Source organism: Hippocampus zosterae, chromosome 1, assembly GCF_025434085.1.
Source record: "Hippocampus zosterae strain Florida chromosome 1, ASM2543408v3, whole genome shotgun sequence".
NCBI lineage: Eukaryota > Metazoa > Chordata > Actinopteri > Syngnathiformes > Syngnathidae > Hippocampus > Hippocampus zosterae.
Genome location: NC_067451.1, coordinates 40388938 through 40409197, shown reverse-complemented (window position 1 = coordinate 40409197; position 20260 = coordinate 40388938). Strand labels below are relative to the sequence as shown.

Below are 20260 nucleotides of genomic sequence, written 5' to 3'. Positions count from 1 at the left end.
CATAGATGAGGGTTGGGACGTAGATCGACCGGTAAATTGAGAGCTTCGCCCTTTGGCTCAGCTCCTTCTTCACCACGACAGACCGATACAACGTCCGCATCACAGCAGACGCTGCACCGATCCGCCTGTCGATCTCCCGCTCCTTCCTACCCCCACTCGTGAACAAGACCCCAAGATACTTGAACTCCTCCACTTGGGGCAAGATCTCCTCCCCGACCCGGAGGGGGCACTCCACCCTTTTCCGACTGAGGACCATGGTTTCAGATTTGGAGGTGCTGATTTTCATCCCAACCGCTTCACACTCGGCTGCGAAACGCTCCAGTGAGAGTTGCATAGCCCCGTTTGAAGGAGCCAACAGCACCACATCATCTGCAAAAAGCAGGGATGCAATACTGCGGCCCCCAAAACGGACCCCCTCAACGCTTCGGCTGCGCCTAGAAATTCTGTCCATAAAGGTTATGAACAGAATCGGCGACAAAGGGCAGCCTTGGCGGAGTCCTACCCCCACTGGAAACGATTCCGACTTACTGCCGGCAATGCGAACCAAACTCTGACATCGGTGGTATAGTGACCGAACAGCCCGTATCAGGGGGTTCGGTACCCCATACCCACGAAGCACCCCCCACAGAACTCCCCGAGGGACACGGTCAAACGCCTTCTCCAAGTCCACAAAACACATGTAGACTGGTTGGGCGAATTCCCACATACCCTCAAGGACCCTGCTAAGGGTGTAGAGCTGGTCCACTGTTCCACGGCCGGGACGAAAACCACACTGCTCCTCCTCAATCTGAGGCTCGACTTCCTGACGGACCCTCCTCTCCAGCACCCCTGAATAGACCTTACCAGGGAGGCTGAGGAGTGTGATCCCTCTGTAGTTGGAACACACCCTCCGGTCCCCCTTTTTAAAAAGAGGGACTACCACCCCGGTCTGCCAATCCAGAGGCACTCTCCCTGTTGACCACGCGATGTTGCAGAGGCGTGTCAACCAGGACAGCCCCACAACATCCAGAGCCTTGAGGAACTCCGGGCGGATCTCATCCACCCCTGCGGCCTTGCCACCGAGGAGCTTTTGAACCACATCGGTGACTTCAACCACAGAGATAGGAGAGCCCACCTCAGAGTCCCCAGGCTCTGCTTCCTCCAAGGAAGGCGTGTTGGTGGAGTTGAGGAGGTCTTCGAAGTACTCTGCCCACCGGTTCACAACGTCTCGAGTCGAAGTCAGCAGCGCCCCATCCCCACTGTACACAGTGTTAGTGGTGCACTGCTTCCACCTCCTGAGACGTCGGATGGTGGACCAGAATTTCCTCGAAGCCGTCCGGAAGTCGGCTTCCATGGCCTCACCGAACTCTTCCCACGCTCGGGTTTTTGCCTCGGCGACCACCGAAGCCGCGGTCCGCTTGGCCAGTCGATACCCGTCAGCTGCCTCTGGGGTCCCACAGGCCATAAAGGCTCGATAGGACTCCTTCTTCAGCTTGACGGCATCCCTTACTGCTGGTGTCCACCAGCGAGTACGGGGATTGCCGCCACGACAGGCACCAACCACCTTACGGCCACAACTCAGATTGGCCGCCTCAACAATAGAGGCACGGAACATGGTCCACTCGGGCTCAATGTCCCCCGCCTCCCCCGGAACATGGGAAAAGCTCTGTCGGAGGTGGGAGTTGAAACTCCTTCTGACAGGAGATTCCGCCAGACGCTCCCAACAAACCCTCACTATACGTTTGGGTCTACCAGGACGGACCGGCATCTTCCCCCACCATCGGAGCCTACTCACCACCAGGTGGTGATCAGTTGACAGCTCCGCCCCTCTCTTCACCCGAGTGTCCAGAACATGCGGCCGCAAATCCGATGATACAACAACAAAGTCGATCATCGAACTGCGACCTAGGGTGTCCTGGTGCCAAGTGCACATATGGACACCCTTATGTTTGAACAAGGTGTTCGTTATGGACAATCCGTGACGAGCACAGAAGTCCAATAACAAAACACCACTCGGGTTCAGATCGGGGGGGCCGTTCCTCCCAATCACGCCCCTCCAGGTCTCACTGTCATTGCCCACGTGAGCATTGAAGTCCCCCAGCAGAACAATGGAGTCCCCAGCAGGAGTACTCTCCAGCACACCCTCTAAGGACTCCAAAAAGGGTGGGTATGCTGAGCTGCTGCTTGGTGCATATGCACAAACAACAGTCAGGACCCGTCCACCCACCCGAAGGCGGAGGGAGGCAACCCTCTCGTCTACCGGTGTGAACCCCAATGTACAGGCACTGAGCCGGGGGGCGATGAGAATGCCCACACCTGCTCTGCGCCTCTCACCGTGAGCAACTCCAGAGTGGAAGAGAGTCCAACCCCTCTCGAGAGAACTGGTACCAGAACACAGGCTGTGTGTGGAGGCAAGTCCGACTATATCCAGTCGGAAATTCTCTGCCTCACACACCAGCTCGGGCTCCTTCCCTGCCAGAGAGGTGACATTCCATGTCCCAAGAGCTAGCTTCTGCAGCCGAGGATCGGACCGCCAGGGTCCCCGCCTTTGGCTGCCGCCCAGCTCACATAGCACCCGACCCCTTTGGCCCCTCTCATGGGTGGTGAGCCCATGGGAAGGGGGACCCACGTTGACAGGCTACCCTACTATCATCAATAACAAGCAGCTACGATAAACAAGGACATGGCAAATAAGTATGGAAAGACATTCCGTTATTTAAGGGTATTGTTGTGCGGTTTTACCACCCAATGACAGCTGTGAGACAATGTGCAAAGTATCAAGTTGAGCTCAAGTGATCAGTTGTAGAATACAATACTATAACAGTTGTGCAGTTGGTGCAGATAATCATTGCACCATTTTAAAGTGCCCATTAGCAGTATTTATAGAGCAAGTTTAAGTGTGCAATTGTACAGAGGTAATTGAGAACTTTCAAGTGTCTGGTGCTCTGGTGAAATAGAGATCAGTAACAATGGTTCAAGTCGGTACAGAGCTGGAGCTAAAAAGAGTATTGCGGTAATGCTGTTCCACAGGGGTGTTTAAAATTGCATACAAGTCGATACAAGTAGATTTGGATTACTGTTTAGGGAGTTAATGGCTAGAGGGAAGAAGCTGTTTGAATGTCTGGTGGAATTTGTATGCATGGATACGTAGCACTTGCGTGAGTTGAGTAGCTGGAAAAAGTGGTGGGCAGGGTATGGGGGGTCCAGTAGGATTTTCCATGCCCTTGGTTCTTGTGGTGTGCAAGTCCACAAGAGTGGGTAGGGCGGTGCCATTGATTTTTTTCGCAGTCCTAACTGTCCATTGGAGTAAGATTTTGTCCTTTTTTGTGGCGGCCCCAAACCGTGATGGAAGAAGATAGGATTGATTCGATGACTGCTGTGTAGAACTGTCTGAGCACATCCTGTGGCAGGCCATGCTTCCTCAGCAGGCTCAGGATGTACAGCAGGATGGAGTTGGTGTTGACCTCCCACTTCATGCCCTGGGAGATTGCGATTCCCAGGAACTTGAAGGTCTCGACGGTTGACACAGGGCAGTTGGACAGTGTAAGGGGCAGCTGTAGTGAAGGATGTTTCCTGAAGTCCACGATCATCTGTACCATGTTGAGTATGTTCAGCTCTAGGTTGTGTTTGGCTGGGTCTGTTGAGGTGCAATCGTCCGTGTAGAGGGACAAGAACAGCGGAGAGAGGACGCATCCCTGCTGGCCTCCAGTGCTGGTGGTGTGTGTTGATGTTGTTGTCTTTCCCAACCTCACGTGTTGTGTCCGTCCAATCAGGAAGCTGAGGATCCACTGGCATATCGTAGATGACACACCGAGCTGGAGAAGTTTGGAGGTTAGGAGTTGATGATGGTATCAGAATGGGAGGGTCATCCAGCACATGTAGTATTTGACATCATCAATACATCACCAATACATGCCAACTCATTCATTTATCAGGTCCTGTTAATTTCTCAGTTGTCTTACATGAACAGCATATTTGAGATCTCCTCCGAGTGTGTCAAGGAAATTGAGGTCACAAAACTGGGGCACCTACAGAATGCTAACATTGTTCTGGTTTTGCCACAGACTTTGGTTTTGTTTTGGATCACTGGCATGTTGTAAAATCCAGGTAGAGCTTCTGGGATGATGAATGCAAATTGGCCTCCAGTATTTTCTGATAACATGCTGCATTCATAAATTTTGATTGTCACTGTAGCTCCCCTCAAAAATAAATAAAACTCAGAGATCCACCATCATGTTTCAGAGTGGAGATTGTGTGCTTTTCGTCATAAGCCTTGGACTCCTTTTCAAACAATGTTTATTGTTGTGACCATGAAATTCCATTTCAAAATCAGACCCTGTTTCTGAATTGCGGTTCAATTGAATTATTGAAAAAAAAACCCAACTTGAAACTGTTAGGGTCTGGATGTGACCCCAATAGCACAACAACAGGCAGGCATCGTGGGGGTCGACAGACACAGGTTTAACCCGAGACACATGAAAAACAGGATGGATCTTCATAGAGGGGGGGGGAAGCTTCAGACGCACTGCTGTAGGACCGAGCACCTTCTGAATCACATAGGGTCCAACAAACCGGGGGTTGAGTTTCTTGTCACCCGACTGAAGAGGAAGATGACAGCCACACCTTCTTCCCAGGTCGGTAAGCCGGTGCTGAACGACGACGACGGTTGGCACCACGACTGGCACGAATTGGGGTCCTCGATCCGAGACAACATCCTTGGTAAGACCATGCAGGCGGAACACATGGGCCATGAGGAGCTCCGCAGTCTCGGAGGCAGACGGTAGTTTAGGCAGGGCCACTAGGTGAACTCCCTTGCTGAAACGGTCCACCACCGTTAGGATCACAGTGTTACCTTCAGAAGGGGGAAGTCCAGACACAAAGTCCACTGCCACATGGGACCAGAGCCGACTGGGCGTAGCAAGTGGCTGCAGCAGACCTGCAGGTGCCTGGTGGGAAGCCTTGCTGCGAGCGCAGACTGTGCAGGCCGTGACAAATCTCTTACTGTCTCTCCTTATGGTGGGCCACCAGTCTTGTGCTACTGTTCTGTCAACCAGGAGCTGATGTTTGGCTCCTCTGGTATCTCTCCCAATGCCCTTCTGTGCTTCGCTCATGTATTGATCCATGTGTCCACTTATCTTAGCCGCAATGATGCCTGACATGAGTTTCCATGTTGTGGAGAGACAGGTTATTGGCCGATTGTTGGATGGGACTGCACCCTTTGAGGGATCCTTCATGATCAGGATCGTTCGCCCTTCGGTTAGCCATCCTTGGTGAGTCCCATCCTTCAGCAGCTGGTTCATTTGCTGCTAGGCGCTCATGAAGTGCTGTGAGTTTCTTTAGCCAATAGGTGTGGACTATGTCCAGGCCTGGTGCTGTCCAGTTCTTCATATCTGAGACTCTTTCCTGTATGTCTGCCACTGTTATGGTAACTGGGTTCTGTTCAGGGAGGTTGCTGTGCTCCTCTCTCAGGGTCACCAGCCATTGTGCACTGCTGTTATGCGCAACCTCCTTCTCCCATATGCCTTTCCAGTACCTTTCAGTTTCCAGTCTTGGTGGGTCAGCTCTGTTGTTAGGACCCTGCCACTGAGCGTACACTTTTGCAGGTTGTGTTGCGAACAGCCTGTTTATTCATCTGGCCTCATTCTCTTTCGTGTACCGCTTTAGGCGGCTGGACAAGGCTTGGAGCCTTTGTTTGGCAGTTTCGAGTGCTTCAGGTATGGTCATCTGGATGTACCTCTCGGGTATCGGTCTTTTCATCACACTGGGCCTCCGTCAATTGAGTCACATCTTTCCGAGCCGCCTTGATCTTAGCCTCCAACCTTCTTTTCCATAGTGGGTAACGTATCTCATGGCTCCCATGGTTGCTCTTATAGCCAAGCATCTCAAGGATCACTGATGCTGAAGCGTATATCAGCTCATTGGTTTCCGTGATCGTTACGGTAGGGATCCCCTCAGTGCTGCATACACACTTTCCATGAGACTTTCAGGTGGTACTTCACATAGCCGTTGTAATCGTTTTCTAGGTTGCCCAGCTTTCATTCTCACCATGAACTTAGCTTTAGTGCAGTACCTCCTAGACCCCATTTTGTTTTGTTTTTACTGTAAGGAAAAAGAAAAAACGTATCTGGGGTTGAAAGTGTGGAGTGTGGAAAGACATGTCTTTGGGAGTGAATGAGTTAATTGTCAGGCATTGTCTTTAAAAAAGTCAGAACATTTTTTATCACAAAAAAAGAGCTACTCCTTTGAATGAGTTTCCTTGAAGCAGGCATTTAAGCTTTAAATATCAGGAACGAAACACTGAACAAGAACAATAGTCAGACCAACTACTTACTTTCTCATCAGGTATATGAGCTTTCATGAGACATTGTGTTGACACGCAAGACTGCTGTGATTTGGGAGTGCCTAAACAATATGCTATTGATTTTGGGAATAAATTATAAAATCTTTCCACATACCCCCTGCAATGTGCTAACATTACCTGAGAGGTACCTGTACCACTTGTCGGGAAAGACCATTCTTGATAATAATTTGTCATTTGAAAAATCAGAGGAATGAACCTCCACAACCAGCCAGCCACTTCCATGCGTCCTGAAAGACAGGAGTGAAACTCTCAAAGCCTTCACAGCGCGGGCCTCAGCTGCAGGCCGTTCAGTGCGCCCTCATGTTTATTCGTTCATTCATTTTGATGATGAAAATGAGAAAAACACCAGCAAATCAATGTTTTTCCATCCTCGTTTCTTGCGCATTTAATATTTTAAATTAATGTGTCCCCCATGCATCATGTGGCGGAGTCGCGACTGTCTTTCGTGTCACTTATTTGTTCAGTTTTGATCAAATGAGCATATTATCATTTTGTTTACATTTTATTTGTTACTATTACAACCCTCTTCACTCTTTAGTTCTTTTTAGTGGGCCTGTATAAGCACTTGGATGGGTGGAAGGTAAAATAAACAAAAAGAATACCAAGAAACCAAATTTGAATGGAAAAACCCCAAAAAACAAGAGCAGCATCCATCCATCCATCCATCCATCATCTACCGCTTATCCGGGGCCGGGTCGCGGGGGCAACAGCTTTAGCAGGGAAGCCCAGACTTCCCTGTCCCTAGCTACTTCTTCCAGCTCTCCCCGGGGGATTCCGAGACGTTCCAGGCCAGCTGGGTGACATAGTCTCTCCAGTGCGTCCTGGGTCTTCCTCGGGGTCTCCTCCCGGTGGGACAAGGGACCAGGGAGGCTCTCAGAAGGCATCCGAATCAGATGCCCCAGCCACCTCATCTGGCTCCGCTTGGAGGAGAAGCGGCTCGACTCTGAGCCCCTCCTGGATAACCGAGCTTCTCACCGTATCTATAAGGGAGAGCCCGGACATCCTGCAGAGAAAACTCATTTCGGCCGCTTGTATCCGGGATCTCGTTCTTTCGTTCACGACCCATAACTCGTGACCATAGATGAGGGTTGGAACGTAGATCGACCGGTAAATTGAGAGCATCACCCTTTGGCTCAGCTCCTTCTTCACCAACGTGCGCATCACAGCAGACGCTGCACCGATCCGCCTGTCTGGGGGCACTCCACCCTTTTCCGACTGAGGACCATGGTTTCAGATTTGGAGGTGCTGATATTCATCCCAACCGCTTCACACTCGGCTGTGAAATGCTCCAGCGAGAGTTGGAGAGCCCTGTTTGAAGGAGCCAACAGCACCACATAATCTGCATAAAGCAGGGATGCAATACGGAGGCCCCCAAAACGGACCTCCTCAACGCTTCGGCTGCGCCTAGAAATTCTGTCCATAAAGGTTATGAACAGAATCGGCGACAAAGGGCAGCCTTGGCGGAGTCCTACCCCCACTGGAAACGATTCCGACTTACTGCCGGCAATGCGAACCAAACTCTGACATCGGTGGTATAGTGACCGAACAGCCCGTATCAGGGGGTTCGGTACCCCATACCCTCGAAGCACCCTCCACAGATCTCCCCGAGGGACACGGTCAAACACCTTCTCCAAGTCCACAAAACACATGTAGACTGGTTGGGCGAATTCCCACATACCCTCGAGGACCCTGCTAAGGGTGTAGAGCTGGTCCACTGTTCGACAGCTGGGACGAAAACCACACTGCTCCTCCTCAATCTGAGGCTCGACTTCCTGACGGACCCTCCTCTCCATCACCCCTGAATAGACCTTACCAGGGAGGCTGAGGAGTGTGATCCCTCTGTAGTTGGAACACACCCTCCGGTCCCCCTTTTTAAAAAGAGGGACTACCACCCCGGTCTGCCAATCCAGAGGCCCTCTCCCTGTTGACCACGCGATGTTGCAGAGGCGTGTCAACCAGGACAGCCCCACAACATCCAGAGCTTTGAGGAATTCCGGGCGTATCTCATCCATGGCCTCACCGAACTCTTCCCACGCTCGGGTTATTGCCTCGGCGACCACCGAAGCTGCGTTCCGCTTGGCCAGTCGATACCCGTCCGCTGCATCTGGGGTCCCACAGGCCATAAAGGCTCGATAGGACTCCTTCTTCCGCTTGACGGCATCCCTTACTGCTGGTGTCCACCAGCGAGTACGGGGGTTGCCGCCACGACAGGCACCAACCACCTTACAGCCACAACTCAGATTGGCCGCCTCAACAATAGAGGCCCGGAACATGGTCCACTCTGACTCAATGTCTCCCGACTCCCCCGGAACATGGGAAAAGCTCTGTCAGAGGTGGGAGTTGAAACTCCTTCTGACAGGGGATTCCGCCAGACGCTCCCAACAAACCCTCACAATACGTTTGGATCTGCCAGGACGGACCGGCATCTTACCCCACCATCGGAGCCTACTCACCACCAGGTGGTGATCAGTTGACAGCTCCGCCCCTCTCTTCAGCCGAGTGTCCAGAACATGCGGCCGCAAATCCGATGATACAACTTCAAAGTCGATCATCGAACTGCGGCCTAGGGTGTCCTGGTGGGATAGCAGTACATGATATGGAATATTTTTTTAATATATTTTTTTCCTGTTAATACATTGCAATGAATTTTTGCAAAGACCAGATGAGCATCTTTTTGTGACAAAATGTTGCACAGCCCGAAGAGGCAACGTGGGTCCCCCTTCCCATGGGCTCACCACCCATGAGAGGGGCCAAAGAGGTCGGGTGCAATGTGAGCTCACATTGCCCAAGCCAGAAGGTGGCTTGGGCATCTGATTCGGATGCCTCCTGAGCGCCTCCACGGTGAGGTGTTCCGGTCATGCCCCACCGGGAGGAGACCCCGAGGAAGACCCAGTACACGCTGGAGAGACTATGTCACCCAGCTTGCCTGGGAACGACTCGGGATGCCCCGGGGAGAGCTGGACGAAGTAGCTAGGGAGAGGGAAGTCTGGGCTTCCCTGCTAAAGCTGTTGCCCCCGCGACCCGGCCCCGGATAAGCGGTAGATGATGGATGGATGGATGGATGTACTGCTATCATTATTTGTGTGGCAAAGTAACCAAAACCACTACAGCGAGTTGGTGGGCCACATTGAAAATAGCACTATTCTTGACACTAATCTTATTTTGTTCGCCTCGGCCATTTGTTTTTCTTGTTATTAGTTTTGGCGCACCAGTCCCAACATTTGAATTCGTACCGGTAGTTTGCCTTTCATTGTCTCCTCCTCCTGCCCCCCCTCTCTCCCCCGCTCCCCGCACATTTCTCAGTTTCATTTTGCGCCTACTGTATGTACTGTAATTTACACTTGTGCTTTTTTTTTTGTTGAAGCGCCATGGGCCCTTAGGAATGAAATTTCAACACCCTGGTGTCTTTTATGGCACAAGACAAATGAGTGACACGCTCTATGCGAGACCTACAAAATTATGCCTTCTAGATATCACGCAAAACTGTGATGTCAGTCAATACTATCTACACAGGTGCGCATCTGATGAGGCAGCACTTTTTCCGACAACTTTTGTTCTTCATGCTGCTGGAATACTGGCAACAACTATGCCGAATGGAAAACTAAGTAAAATAATCGTTATTTTTTTTGCATTGTGTATTTATTAATAATCTGTTTCCAGTATGGTACCGCATTTTCCACACTAAAAGGCGCACTCGATTATGAGTTGCACCTTCAATGAATGGCCTATTTTGTAATTTCTTTCATACATATTCATTCATTCATTCATTTTCCGAGCCGCTTGATCCTCACTCGGGTCACGGGGGATGCTCGAGCCTATCTCAGCTGTCTTCGGGCAGTAGGCGGGGGACACCCTGAATCGGTTGCCAGCCAATCGCAGGGCACACAGAGACGAACAACCAACCACGCTCACACTCACGCCTAGGGACAATTTAGAGTGTTCAATCAGCCTGCCACACATGTTTTTGGAATGTGGGAGGAAACCGGAGCACCCGGAGAAAACCCACGCAGGCCCGGGGAGAACATGCAAACTCCCCACAGGGAGGCCGCAGCTGGAATCGAACCCGGTACCTCCGCACTGTGAAGCCGACGTGCTAACCATTGGACTTACCGGGCCGCCGCAATGTAAACACCGACTGGTAAAAAGGAGGTGAACTCACGTGGCGAGTGGAATGGCTTGCAGTTTAAAGACAGCGACTGTCTTTGTCATCAATTTGTCATCAGTGTCCATGCAAGACGAGCACTCTTTTTTTTCCGTTGGCGCGGAACCTTCAATGAAACTTATTTGGCCCTTCAAATGTCACATGCGGACAATAGACGTACTCTATGGCAGCCCATTAGACGAGAGACTAAAATGCGTCACAAACAAAGCCCAATCGCTGGGGAAAACGGGCAGTTTCTCGGGTGACCTTTAACTCCAGATGCATTTTAGACGTCACTGCATGAATTCGTCTCCACTCAGCGCCTCACTTAGCATCACGGACTCGTGTACCGGCAGGCCCCCGTTCATGACCAGACCTAAGCGACTTAACGAGCGCAAGTCATCTGAGGCAGAAGCGAGCGTCTGCGTCCTTGGAGACGTGTCGGATGGGCCGACCCGGGAGACGCCGAGTACCACGCCCGGCTTATGGAGTCTTTCCATCAGCGCCAGACAGTGTCGTGCCAAGTGACAAGCTGCTCAAAGTTGCGCGGGCGGGCGCGTAATGACTGTTTGCTTTTCTGGCAGCTTTCCGCTGACGTGCCAAAAAGTCCTCTCGAGTCACAAGTAAACAAGTCGTAGAGAAGGCAACGCCATACGTCGGCTCGACACCGGGCCGCTCGTAACTGGCACGTCTCGTAAAACACGCCCCCCCTCCCCTCACTCCTCCCCCCTTGCACCGGCAGCTCTTTGGATGACGCCGTAAATCTGCCGTCGAAGCAAAGGACATAATCATCATCAGGTGAGCCCCGCCCACTTGCACAGGCGCCCTTCCCCCCGCCCCCTGAAGCCCATGCTGCTTTCGCATCTCCCTACTGGCTTCCTCCTATTAAGGCCTAACAAGCTCACCTCTTGATGACTGGAGCCTCCCCCAATCACACGGCTAACCTTTAAGTTTCTTTTCATTTATTTCACCCTTGGCGGGGGCCGCGGTTCATTCTTGATTGACTAGAATCTCACGCGTGTGGCATTTTCGCCGTGGCCTCGGATCATCTCCACTTTCTTCACTCCCTCACATGTGAGATTCCAGGCCTGCGAGGGCAAAGGGGGCCAATTATGACCCGCAATTTGAGACCGCTCATGCGGAGCTGGAATCGAACCCGGTACCTCTGCACTGTGAAGCCGACGTGCTAACCACTGGACTACCGGGCCACCCTCATACATATTCATCATTATTATTATTATTATTATTATTATTATTATTATTGTGCGCACCGCACAATCAGACGCAATCTACAATGCCTCCACTAGATGTATCTACGCTCAAGGAAACGGCAACAGAACGATCAGATGTCAGTAAAACTTATTTAAAAAAGCAGCGACACAACAGCACGTTATAACATTGACTCGTTAACGTTGAACTCTCTGGCCGCTGCTCTATTTCCGTGTTCAACTGTGTGACCGATCGCCTTAAGTTTGAACTCTGCGTTGTCAGCATGTCTCGAGCGAGGAGCCATTTTTGGGGTCGAAATATTATCACAATGACCATACACAAGGCACATCGGATTTTAAGGCGCGCTGTGAGCTTTTAAGAAAATGGAAGGCTTTTAGTGCAGAAAATACGGTAGTATAATGAAGTGAGGCTTCAAGTCAAGATTCCATCGTGTTTGGCTGTATTGGCACAGTCGTGTCTGAAAAAAAAGGTAATGTATCGCAGTGTCTATTTGCCACTGGCTAATGATAGTTCGCTAAGCAGATTGAGTATGGGTATTTGTTGTTCTTTTGTACATGCAAACTAATGTCCATTCTTGTTCAGGGGCCATCCATTATGGCATTGTCTGCTGGTCAGGCAGCATCTCAGCCCGGGACAGAAAGAGACTGGAGCGACTGGTCAGGAAGGCCAGTTCTGTCCTGGGTTGCTCCCTTGACACTCTGGGGGAGGTGGGCAACAGAAGGATGCTAACTAAGCTAAAAGCTATGATGGCCAGTCCCTCCCACACCCTCCAGCCCGCCCTGACAGCACTTGGTAGCTCCTTCAGCCAGAGACTGTTGCACCCGCGCTGCAAGAAGGAGAGATACCGACGCTCGTTCCTACCGACTGCTGTCAGGCTGATGAATAAAAAATAACAATCATAATAATAATAATAATTAAATGATGTGAAGGAAATTGTAAATAGTACTGCGATTTATCCATTTGTGTTCATATTGTATTTAATTGAAAGATGTTTGTTGTTTTTTTTCTCTTTCTCCTTTCTCCTTTCTACATACATTCTTGCTGCTGGAGGCTGTAAATTTCCCCAGTGTGGGACGAATAAAGGATATCTTATCTTATCTTATCTTATCTTATCATGCTGGATATAGCTGGATATTAGCCTGTGGCTAATATCCAGCTATATTTCAATATGAAATGGAGAGTTTCTCTCATGTTACCATGAATTACACGCAAACAAATGTATGGTTTTAGTGGAGACAATGCTGCTCTTTATTTTACCTCACGTTGTGTTGGGGAGAAAACCGAACACATGTAACAGTGTTAAGTATGCAGGATGCTAAAAAACAAACAGACAAACAAAAAAAACATAACTTCATCCCATGATGGTTACAGAAAAAAAAAGTAATGAGTTAACATATATTTTTTAAAACTGCATTATATGTTCAATGCGGGGGGAGAGACAGCAAAGTCGAGTCCTCAATCACCTCGTCAATTTCCCTGACTTCCGGTACAGCTCAAAGGTCGTCCAACGTACAGGATTTTGTTGCTAGCTAAACTTTCAGCTAGCAGGTCGGAACAACAACAGTTCGACAACAACCATTTTTTTCACCTGACCTCCAATCCATCCATCCGTCTCTCATCAATGGTGCACCAGCGGTTAGCACATCTGCCTCACTGTTCTTGTGCTTTGGATTTGAATTGCAGGTGCTCAAACTTCCTCTGGCATTCAAAGCCATGCATGTTACACAACCATAGAGCAGAAAAGACAAGACACATTTGTAAAAATATTGATCATATTGATTGTTTTTGTGAATTGATTTATTAAGCATACGTGGTACAGTGTTATCCAAGAATAATTAATCTATCAGGGACAGCAGTTATTTCTGCAGTGGACACCTTATCATGTTATCAGGTTACAGGGTGCATGAAAGGATGAAAGTATTGAAGATATTTTACTTCAATATTATGATATTTGGATTAGGTTAATGAATACATTTTATAACAGGTTACTAAATACATTTTATGAAAGGTCACTGGTTACTGTATCGGAATACATTTTTAAAGTAACGCTCCCAACCCCGTTGTGTGGGCATTTGTGTGTGGAGTTTCTGGGGGACACGTGTGTGCCGTGTTCAAACAACCCGGGTCAATATCGTGTTGTGTGTGGCGTTGTCCACCAAGTTTTTGGGTCTCACAAACTGGTGATGATGCTGAGATTACAGAAATCTGGTCGGTTTGGAGGGCTCGTAACTTATGCCAGCAGGCTCAACTGATGACATTGAAGTGACTCATTCTTCTTTCTTGTGTCCTGCTGCCCACGTCCAAGTTATTTTAAAGTCACAGTTCAGTGTGAAGGTGCTTTTTTTTGTGGAAGTATTTGTGAATATACAGTATTTTTGACCAGCATTTCGATCAGCTCATCAGCAAGCTTTGCAAAAGCCTGATCAACGATCTTGATGATATAAATCAAGTGTGTTGCACAAAGCATACGTCTAAAACAGGCTGGAGCCGCTCCAGCCTGTTTTAGATGTATGCTCTTGAGGACCAGACGTGGGCACCCCAGATTTAGATTGTTGCTGTTATGTCATGTTTTTGTATTCCTTTCAGCTAATACTTTGTGTTATATTTTTGCACATTATGATGTGTATTTTTCTTTATTTGGATTTATTTTGTCAATCACTTAGGAATTTTTGGTACATATTTTCTGATCTCTTTTAATTATTCGTCTTGTATTTTTATTTATTCGTTTAAATATTGGTAATATTTACGTATTTTTGTCCATTTTTTGCTCTCACATTTTTTATATCATAAAAATACCTAAAAAATAAACATAATTCAATTTCTCGCTACTCTCATTTTTGGAACAAAACATTTTTGCTTTGGCTCGCATTAGATTGTGCAAGTTATTACCAATTATTTTTATGGTTCCCTCCACACCTTGTTTTGGATGTGTGCAGTGCCAAGGGAAAAATGTTGCTGTGTGATGTGTTTTTATACCATGTCAAATGAATACAAGTTAATTCATGTAAACTAAACATTTTTCGCCATATTTATTATTATTTTTGTTTTTTACAAATGAACATGTGATGTTTTACCATGTGTAAAAACTAAAGCAGCAATCAGTTTCCACACAAAATTTCGAGTAAACTCTTAAAATTAGGGGTTTAGCGTGATACATCTGGTAAATGCATATTGCTTCTTGCAAATTGCGACCGGACCCTAAACCTAATTTTGCAAATTATCTGTCACACAATTTACCTTTGTTTCTCAATATTATTTATACAATGCTAGATGAAAGTTCATCAGGATCTTAAGGTACGTCTGTCATACTGCCTCTATTCTAACTCGTATACATTACCTGCTTAGAAGCCAAACTGATCAAGGCTCAAAATTCAAATTTGATATTCCAATTAGAAATTCAAGTACAGTGTGCATGAATTGAACCCTTTCATGCACCAATAATGACAACCTGTAACCTGATAACATACGTTGTCCACTGTCCACTAAAATGTTTTGTTGCACGACTTGCGTAAGTCAAGCATACTTTACGAAATTTGAATACAGTCATACATTTCAGCTGAAAATAATAATAAAGTTTACTTTTAGTCTTAACCATACCCCTGTTCCAATTAAAAAAGGAAGTGGGGCTTAGTGATTGTCTGGCAGGACAGGGACCACAAGACCTGGACACACCAATGACTTCCATAAAAGATTGGCCCCCTCAGGGCTGGTGTGTGTGGTTTTTCTGCTCATCGACTAATGTGAATTTGAAGAATGGATTTTTGGACAGGCGATAGTCTGTTAACGGTGGGAAACATTAATGTGGCAAACTGTTTTCCGAATATCTTTGCAACCTTTGATGAACGCTGATGAAAACCCAACATTCTCTACATTCACAAACATTGGCCCATCAGTTAGATACAGTTTTAATATGTGTGTGTATTCGTTGAGTGAATTAAAGTGAGTTTAACACATCTAACCAGCTGACATGGTAACTCTGCGTAAGACATTAGAGTAGCGTTTGATGGCTGAATGGCTTGATGGATAACACAACTGACTTTGAACACAAGGACTAAGGTTCCCTTCACGGTCAGGGCAAATACTAACGTTCACCTTAGGTATGAGAACCTCGTCCCTTAACCCAAATAAAAATAGATGGCTGTGGAAGCCATCTGAGTGTCTTGCAGTGGTTGACCTCTGACTATAGAAAAAGGTGAAAGTCACTTCTTCTATTATTTGTATAAAAGATTTGAAATGTAATTGACTCAGAATGAAACCCACGGAAATGAAAATAGTTGTTTTCAAAATTATTGTCAATTTAATAATTGAAGTTGGAATATATTATGTTTATTCAATTAAAGATATTCTGTAGAATCGTCCTCCATTAACTACTGTGCTGAAGTAAATACTGAAAATATTCACTGAAGCAAGTTTTCCCCTTTCATGACAGAAATTTTTTGTTGTTGTTTGTTTATTTGTTTTTTAGGGAACCAGTTTACTAGTATTTTTAAACTCAATTTATTAAGGTTCATAGTATGGTTACACTTGCCTGCACATAATCACAATCTGAAAGGCAACCATATATAAAAAGTTTATATTTTTGTTTTGCTTTATTTGGATTGATTTGATTTTTTAATAATGTATGTGGTGGATAGAATTGTTTTTTAAAAATAATTTACTTTCATATTTTTGAAAAAAATATATTGTCAAATACAGCATACATGATAGACTTACTTGATCTATTGTATAAAAATTGCCACACTTAACAGTGAAACAATCAAATTTGTCTTCAAGGGAACTGACACACTGTCATATGCTTGTGCAGGATTTTTTTTGCCGAACTCAAATTATCCTCAAAATGAGGATAGTTCGAGTGTGGTTATTTTCTCCCCCTCTCCCTCCCTTATGGTTTCTTTCTGACATCCGGGTTGAGTGAACGCTGGTGCGTTTGGCTGCCGCTGCTCAACCCGTATTGTTTTGTGTTTTTGTTGTTGTTAAATGTCCTTGGGTGTCTTGAAATGCGCTTATAAATAAAATGTATTATTATTATTATTATTATTTTATTATTATTATTATTACATCCTGACACTTTGTCACATACTATGTACGACACAGGCAAATGTGTTCACATCCATCAGTATGAGGTAAACCCATACTAACACTTTGATTTATTTGATTTATTTTGGAGAAAGAACTACTATCTATACATTTTTCCAAGTACAGTATTGATTAATGGTCCACCACCGCATCATTCTGAGGTTTATTTGGCCCTTGCATGTAACCATAAATGCAACACACACGCACACACGCACATACACACGGACACGCACACGCACACGCACAAACGTTTTCTCAAGTATATCTATGGAAAACCTTATGGCGAATTTAGTAGGTGAGCTCTTAATATTCCACGAACGATTACAACCACTTTCTGAGACCTGTTCGGAATCTTTATTTCAGGCCACGTCGGCCTCTCGTCAGAGCCCAACGGAATGACGCACGTTCTCCGACATGGGCCAGAGCGGACACCGATGAAATCACCAAACCACCTCGTCCTTGGCAGCGGCACAAACGACAGCCACGTTATATTATGAGATGACACTTAATATTTACGTATTGAATATATATATATATATATAATATATATATTTATTTTTTTTCTCCAAAACGTGAGTTCCTCCAGCCGAAATATTTTTCTGGTCTGTTGCAGGCCTCACAAAAGGGTATAATTGAAATGAAATTGAAAAGACCACGCCGAGCTTGTTCTGGATTGACCAAACGTTGCAATTGTCCAGCCCTTTGCAAATAAATGAAAGAGTCCATGGTGCAATGTACTTTGTCATTGAAATTTGCGAGCATAGAATTTGATGTATTTGCAAAACAAAGAATTAGTTATTTAATGAGGTTCAAATACGATATTAAAATGAAGTAATGTGAGGGAAAATATATCAGGATCATGTGGATTATGTGAAGATGTTTGCTTTTTTTTACGTATACATTCAAATTAATGACATTAAATGAAAGGGACAGCCTGCAAACCAAGCGGATAGGTGGAAATAATTCAAATACAGGAAAGAGTAATTCTGATTTCTAATTAAGACAGTGTGTCTAATGTGCTTTGATGAAGACTTAAAAAATGTCGACAAATTATTTTATGGCAACCACAATAAAACGTAAACAATTCGTTTTTGCGTCTTAATTAAATGCTATATAAATCAGCATGCATGGTATTGTATTGTAAACGTGCCTTTTATTACGTCGTACCAAACACAGTGGAGCTATACGCATTTTTATTGTCTTGAAACCCCCAATGGAAATACAATGTCGTTTTAAACAGCGGCAGCAAATCTGTATATTATTCCTGAAACAAGGTATAAAGCGGGGTATTTTGATAGTCGTTGGTAAAATATAAATTTTAAGATTATGTATTAATATGTGTTTTGAAAACATGAAACTTAAACTTAAACTGATCCATGCATATATATATATATATATATGAAATAATTTTTGCAAAATGAAATTAACAAATACAATTGAAAATATGTTAACTAATTCAACTGATGAATTTTCCAAAACGTCGAAGTCAGGTAAGTAGATTTGTCGGTTGACAACCGTAAAATCGCTCTTACTGTGGTATTCCTGTGCGCCATAATTGGGCTCGAGGCCGGCTTCGGATTCACCAGCGGGCCCCCTTCTGATGTTTCCACTTTGCGCGACCAGGTGCTGGTCATCCGCCTGGCTGCTCTGTGGTCGTGCGAGTCTCCGACAGCTGGTGAATTTGTTGGGGTCCAGAATGTCCAAGACGGAGAATGAGGTAGTCCGATGACCGGTTGGACCCTGCAAAAGCGCATTCAAAAATTACAAAATAAATAAATAAAACCAACTTTGTGGCGAATGAATGAAATGAAGTAATTCATGCCTTTGTCACATCCCGGCTCGATTACTGCAATGCCCTTTACTTTGGAGTCAGCAACTATAAATACTGTTGACTTGACTTGAATGTTACATTATTCATCGAGAAACTTTGGAACTTGAATGAGAACTCGAATGAGAACTCGTTGGAGAGTTTCAACGGCGCGTTCTTTTGTGTGTGTCTGTGTGTGTGTGTCGGATAACATATAAAAGTGGAACAACGAGCTAATTTGAAACCAATTAAATATAGTCACAAGATACAGACCGATTTTCATTATGGCCTATCTCTGAAAATATTTTATTCGTGCGTTTCTTTTTGTCTTGATGCTGTTTTTCTCAAACATGACGTTAATAAAAACAGGAATACGCACGATGAACAACAACGGCTATCGCGGTAGATAGATAGATAGATAGATAGATAGATAGATAGATAGATAGATAGATAGATAGATAGATAGATAGATAGATAGATAGATAGATAGATAGATAGATAGATAGATAGATAGATAGATAGATAGATAGATAGATAGATAGATAGATAGATAGATAGATAGATAGATAGATAGATAGATAGATAGATAGATAGATAGATAGATAGATAGATAGATAGATAGATAGATAGATAGATAGATAGATAGATAGATAGATAGATAGATAGATAGATAGATAGATAGATAGATAGATAGCATCCATAAAATCATGAGGAGGTCGCAATGAACTGTGTGGATAGTGAAAAAAAAGTATTTCGCAAATCTCTTTCTCACGTACATTTGATTGATGTCATCAAATACATTCCTTTCTTTTACAATAAATCACAAAACAATCAATGGTACAAAACGAAATTAACAAATACAATTGAAAATATGTTACATTCTTCTGAGTCTCTCCCTCGAAATCTGCTAGATACGTTTTGATAATAACGGGATTAAAAATAAACACACACACAAAAACGAAGAAGGAAGCGCATTGACATTTACCCGTTGCGAAAACGGTAACACTGGAATTGGCAATAAAACAGGACATTAAAACGTAAATTCGGCCATGACTAACCATTTTAAAGAAATTGTCAGGTTTCCTCGGTTCTCTTTTACTTCTTTTTTTTGCCTACACCCACATACAAAGTTGACTAAGTATAAGTGTAAGTATAAGTGTATATATATTCATTCATTCATTCAATGATCTTCCGAACCTCTTTCAAGGGAGATTTTCAATTAAGAGAGGTTTTCAATTGAGAGAGTAAGAGCCAATTGTGGCTCATAAATTACTCACTGAATACCATCTAACTATAATAACAAAAATAATAAATTACTCGTCTGTATCACCAGACTGCATTGATCACCTCTTGTTTTATGTTGAGGAAAGAAATGTCATATGTGCTGTATGTTTCACATACAGTACATTTGACAAGAAAGTTTATCCAATCCAATCATTTATATTTTTTTCGCATTAGCCACGCAATCGGGTTGTGCAGTTCACGACCATTTCTACTAGTAATTTAACTTTGTCTACGTTAAATCATATTCAAAATCTAATGATTTCGATGCGAATCGTTAGTCTACTTCAATTCGAAAAGTGTCGTCAATGGAGCCTTGGTTTATTTGTTTCCTCCTTTCGTACAAGGTCAACAAAGTTTTTGTTTTGTGTTCGTTTTGTTTCGA

General features: G+C 45.3%; 1 long non-coding RNA gene across 1 annotated transcript in view; it reads right to left on the bottom strand.

The window, feature by feature from the left end:
- Positions 1-385: 385 nt before the first annotated feature.
- The window catches only part of LOC127608650 (uncharacterized), a 133739-nt gene continuing 113864 nt past the window's right edge, over positions 386-20260 (bottom strand). Inside the window, exons 2-3 of the long non-coding RNA XR_007964298.1 lie at positions 7966-8197; positions 386-655 (exon numbers count right to left, since the gene is read on the bottom strand). This is a non-coding gene — a long non-coding RNA (uncharacterized LOC127608650). The remainder of the gene's footprint in view (positions 656-7965; positions 8198-20260) is intronic.